Raw genomic sequence first — 6,000 nt, forward strand, 5'->3', positions numbered from 1 at the left:
CTTGCTTGAAGTTGTATTTTTCCAGCAGAGATGACTAATACACTTATCTCCAAGGTTTCGTACTAGGCCGGTTTCATCCCCTTTGATACAAGGTCAGTCTGCAGGTGCGGACAATGAAGGTACAGATAGTAAAATAATTGGCAAACCATGTTACAACTTGTGTTCCAAGGCTCCAAGGACAATGTATGCATAAATGAGAGCTAGTAAAAAGACAATTTTCATTGGACAATTTGAAGCCAACCTATGAACCCTCCAATGGAAGACCCTGCAGAATTTGGAATGTTTCTTACTTAAACCCACTGGACAAAGAGAAGTCAGCCATTTTTCCTTGATGCCAATTTGAAACCAGATGCCAGACTCCATTTTGGACGACACCCTGATGCCCTTCTCTCTATCGGAGAGAAAGAGACTTTAAGAATTCTCACCCTAGAGACTTTAACTTTGATTTGTCCCGTCTTGCCCGTGAAGTAACTTTGCCCCATTTTCCTTGCAGTTGCAAGGAAGCTTGCCCTTAACTTTGCCCCTTTGAAATTTGCCCCATGCTGATCGAATCGGTACCTGAGGGACGAAGACTTTCTTGAATGTTGATTGTATTTGGTAAATATGAAAGGATAAATGTATTATGCATTGTGTTCTTCCTTTTAGGTACCAACTGCTATTTTGATAGGGCCCAAGCTAGAAATTTTCCAAATTTGTGTTGACTAAATTCGTTTTGCATGAAGCCCCACATGCCAATGCTAATTAGAGGTTAGTCGAGGTATTCATTCGATGCAACATGCAAATTTGAAATCTTGTTATGCTGACCAATGTATGAAATTAGTCAAATACAGTTACTCATATTAGTGATTTGCATTGCCGTAACTGAATGTATCATTATTCAAATTTTGCGTAGATTGCGTTTCTTCCACCGCTATGGACAGCTAGTAAAGTTCATATACATATATCATTTGCTTTTGAGACTTATATACATCGTGCTAGCTTTGTTAATATAGGGAAATAAACTCACCAACTTTTAATAAACTGGTGTGGTTATTCATGACTGAAAGGTCATGGTGCGCCGAAATACCAACTGTTATTGATTTCTGATGTGTTATTTTGATCTAATAATTGGGTATTGATTGTCGATTATAATAGTTATTGATTATTGATCTGAGTGACCCGACTATTCTAGGATGAGGAGAGCCCGACTCGGTTAAAAGATTCACCGACCTCCAACGTGTCCAGGTACAGGTAATTTATAAGGGCTGGACGCGTTATCACTTCTTAGGCACCAGGCCTATCTTGATAAACCTCACCCCATAAGGATCTGCTGGAAATAGCAAATGGACCTCAGTAGAGGACTGCTGCAGTGCTGGGGAGTGGATAGCAAGTCAACCCAGCAGCAAACGTTTGAAAGTATAGAGAGTGGCATCACAGGACTTGTTAGACCTGGCATCCTTGGCGTGGTCTTCCCTGTCTTTTTGCCTCTGCTGCCCATGTTTTGACGGTGTGCTGGGCTCAGTTTTTGCTGTTTTTAGTACTCTGGGAACTTTACCACTGCTGACCAGTGCTAAAGTGCAAGTGCTCCATGTGTAAACTGTATGTGTAATTGGCTTTTCCATGATTGACATATTTGATTTACTAGTAAGTCCCTAGTAAAGTGCACTAGAGGTGCCCAGGGCCTGTAAATCAAATGCTACTAGTGGGGCTGCAGCACTGGTTGTGCCACCCATGTGAGTAGCCCTGTAAACATGGCTCAGACTTGCCACTGCAGTGTCTGTGTGTGCAGTTTTAACCTGCCAATTCGACCTGGCAAGTGTATCCACTTGCCAGGCCCAAACCTTTCTTTTTTATACATGTAAGGGACTCCTAATGTAGTCCCTAGGTAGCCCCATTGGTAGGGTGCAGTGTATGTTAAAGGTGGGACATGCACTAATGTGTTTACATGTTCTAACAGTGAAATACTGCCAAATTCGGTTCTCACTGTTGCAAGGCCTAACTCTCTCATAGGTTAACATGGGGGCTCTCTTTAAATAACTTTTGAGTGCAGTTTCCCTTTGGGAGCAGATGAAGATATGGAATTTTGGGGTCTCTGAAATCACAATTTAAAAACACATCTTTTGGTAAAATTGGTTTTTAGATTGTCAGTTTGAAAATGCCACTTTTAGAAAGTGGGTGTTTTCTTGCTTAAACCATTCTGTGACTGTACCTGCTTGTGTATTCCCTGTCTGGGTCAGACTGACAGTTGGGCTGTTTGTGAATTTCCACTAGACAGTGACACAAAGGGAGCTGGGGTATAGCATGGGCCAGAGTGGAGGGGGAAGTGGTCACTTACACCTGAATGGGCTGTGCCTGCTCTCACACAATGCAGTCTCCAGCCCCCTGATGTGAGTCTAGAGCCAGGCCTAGGCAAGGCAGGATCGTATGAACAACAGAGAATTTCCTTTGAAGTTTGCCTTCTTCAAAGGCAGAAAGGGGTCTAAGTAGTGGACCCAAAACCCCAGATTTTCAGATTACTTCTGGAACCAAGAGGAACCTCTGACAAGGAGAAGAGCTGAAGAGCTGGAGGAGGAGTACTGCTCCTTTGCCTGTGCTTTGCTCGGCTGGCCTGCAGTTGCTGTTTCTTCCTGAGAGAGGACAAAGACAGGACTTTGTGTTATATTCCTGCTTGTGAAGAATCTCCAAGGGCTTGGATTGAGCTTGCCTCCTGTTTTGAAGTCTCAGTGCCATCAAATTCTTCCTCTGCCAGCACCTGGACTCTCTGCTGAGACTCCTGCCCTGCCAAGTGGTGCCCTATACAGTCCCAGGGCCCTTGAAAGGTGAAGCTGGTAGAAAAAGGCTGAAATCCACAAACAGGACACTGTGCGGGAAAAATTTCAATGCGCCACCTGCCTCGTGGCTGAAATCGACGCACCTCCTGCATCGTGGCTGGAAAATCAATACATCACCTGAATCGTGGCTGGAGAAATGACGCAATACCCGTTTGCGGCTGATGAAAACAATGCAAACCCCATGCAGTGTGGTTTTCCATCACCGTGTGGCTGGATTTCTCACGCATCATTGCTGGGCATCAAAAATCAACGTAAACCTGCACAGTCCTAGTCCGGAAAACAATGCACGGCCTCACTTGTGAGTAAAAAACTGGTGCATCGCTGACTTTTTCGATGCACACTCGCTTAGGCGGCTTTACTTTTGATGCAAACCAGGTACTTTATGTAGTAACAATGTTTCCATTGTTTTTCTTTGAAAATTCATAACTTTACATGTGTATGTTGGATTTTTGTTGTTTTGGTCTTGTTTGATTTAGATAAATATTGCCTATTTTTCTAAACTGGTGTGGTGTCCATTTTGTAGTGTTTTCACTGTATTACTGTGTGTGTTGGTACAAATACTTTACACATTGCCTTTGAGATAAGCGTGACTGCTTGTGCCAAGCTACCAAGGGGGTCAGCACGGGTTATCTAAAGTGTTTATCTCCATTGCCCTGACTAGAGTGAAGGTCCCTGCTTGGACAGAGTGCAAACTGACTGCCAACCAGAGACCTCATTTCTAACATTGGTGATCAGCGGTGAGGACAGAACTTGTATTTGTACTTGACATACAGTGATTAAGTGTATACTACTGTTTATAGTGCAGACCATTACGTGACCATATACTACTTCCATATTGTTTGTGATTTTCTAACTTCTCTTGGGAACTCTCTGAACTAATTTTGGAACCTTGCATTTTAGAGTACTCATTAACATGTCTCAATCTGAGGATGCACCAGCTGTGGTTACAAAGGCTGTTTTGAGTTGGAGAAACTGGAGGAGTACACAGTGGCTCAACTGAAGCTTTGTAAGGATATTGCCTACCCAATCAAGAGCTCCGCCAGGAAGGAGGAGCAGCAAAATGCATTGAGGGCCTGGGTGGCGACCAAGGAGGCTGAGGGGCACACAGAAGAGGAGGATGAGGAAGTGTAGAGTAATCCAGGTGGTGTAGTGGATGTACCTGTTCTGCCTGGGGGGGGGGAGGTCTCCAGGAAAGGTAGCAGTGTGGCATCCACATGCCTGACTCCTAAGGAGTTGCAGGACAGACAGGCAGAGAGGGTACACCAGTTTGAGTTAGAGAAGCTTAAGATGGAGATGGAAGAGAGGAGGCTGGCCACTGAAGAGAAAATATGCTATTGGCTCATGAGCTCAGTTCAAGGGAGCTGGATCAGAGGACCAAGTCTAGTAGAGATGGTGATAGCAGTACCTCAGTGCAGCCTGAGACGAGGGTACACATTCCTAAATATCTGGTGAAGGATTACAAGAGGGAGGATGACATCTATCTTGGGTTCAAGAGGTATGAGTCTGCTCTCCACATGAACATGGTCCCTGATTCACATTGGGGGGCAGGTCTGTGGAAGCACTTTGAGGTAGAGGGGAAGGACACTCTGACATCCATAGGGGATTCTCAGGGGCTCACTTACACTATCATGAAGGACGCCCTACTCACAAGATATGGTCTCACACCAGAGCAGTATATGGACAAGTTAATAGGACAAGTTTAGGTTCTACAAAAAGAAGGAATCCCAAACCTGGTTAGAATGTGTTGACTCTTTTTGCAGGTCACTGGATGGTTGGGTGAAGGTAAGTAAGACAACAACTTTTAAGGGGCTTTACAACTTAATTGCTTGGAAGCACTTGTACAGTCTTTGATTTCCTGAGCTGCGCCAGCACCTAATTGACAGCAAGTTGACTGACCCCAGAAAGCTTGCTCAGGAAGTGGACCAGTGGGAAAGCACTAGTGCCTAGAAAAGGTATGGGGGAGACCATGCCAAGGGTGAGCAGCATCCCCATCAGAAGAAGTGGGGGGTAAGGGTACACAGGGGGAGTTCTCTAAAGGGCCCCAACCTGGTTTCCAGGGTAAAGATCCCCAGCCCCCAGTTGAAAAGAAACCGTGAGTCTCTACAGGAAAACCTGCAGAGAGGGATCCCTGCAAGTGCTATACATGTGTTCAGGTGGGTCACATGAGGGGGATCCCAAATGCCCCAAGGGGAAACAGGCACCCACTGGTGCTCAGTCGTAGGGTTTGGCCAGTGTCACTCTTGGGGATGAGTTGGTCCCAGGTGGGTGGGAGCCAGCCGAGCTGACCCTTGTCTCACTAGGAGACAGTGAGATGGTCCAGAGGACCCTTGTGACTGAGAACACTAAGAAATACAGGCAGTGGGTGTCCATCAATGGACAGAGGGTTGAGCCTCTGAGAGACACAGGAGCCAGTGTGACTACTGTGAGACGTCACCTGGTCTCACAGGAACAGGTAGTTCCCCATGCACTTCATCAGGTAGATGAGGTAGACAATGCAAAGCACCTGTGCAGAGTGTCGCCGGTTGTCTTTGAGTGGGAGGGTCTCAGGTTCCTTGAGGGTAGCTTTGAGTCCAACCATGCATGTAGATTGTCTACTTGGCAATGGCCTGGAGGATTCCCCTTGGAAGGAGGTGGAACACAGGTCTCACTTGGAGATGTTGGGTCTGCCTGGGTGGGTGTGTGTATCCACTCGGTCAATGGAGTCCGTCAGGGTGATCAGGAGGCCCTGGAGCCTGAAAGAGTGGCCTAGCAAATCTATACATTTTTGAAAACTAGACACCTAGAGGAATTCAGAATGGGGAACTTGTGGGGCTCTCACCAGGTTCTGTTACCCCGAATCCTTAGCAAACCTCAAAATTTGGCCAAAAAAACACTTTTTCCTCACATTTCGGTGACAGAAAGTTTTGGAATCTGAGAGGAGCCACAAATGTCCTTCCACCCAGCGTTCCCCCAAGTCTCCCGATACAAATGATACCTCAATTTGTGGGTAGGCCTAGGGCCTGCAACAGGAAATGCCCCAAAACACAACATGGATACCGCACATTTTCCCATAGAAAACTGACCTGTTTTATGCAAAGTGCCTAGCTGTGGATTTTGGCCTCTAGCTCAGCCCGCACCTAGGGAAACCTACCAAACCTATACATTTCTGAAAACTAGACACCTAGGGGAACCCAGGATGGGGTAAGTTGTG

The sequence above is a fragment of the Pleurodeles waltl genome, chromosome 11 (assembly GCF_031143425.1).
Source record: "Pleurodeles waltl isolate 20211129_DDA chromosome 11, aPleWal1.hap1.20221129, whole genome shotgun sequence".
In the NCBI taxonomy this organism is placed as follows: Eukaryota; Metazoa; Chordata; class Amphibia; order Caudata; family Salamandridae; genus Pleurodeles; species Pleurodeles waltl.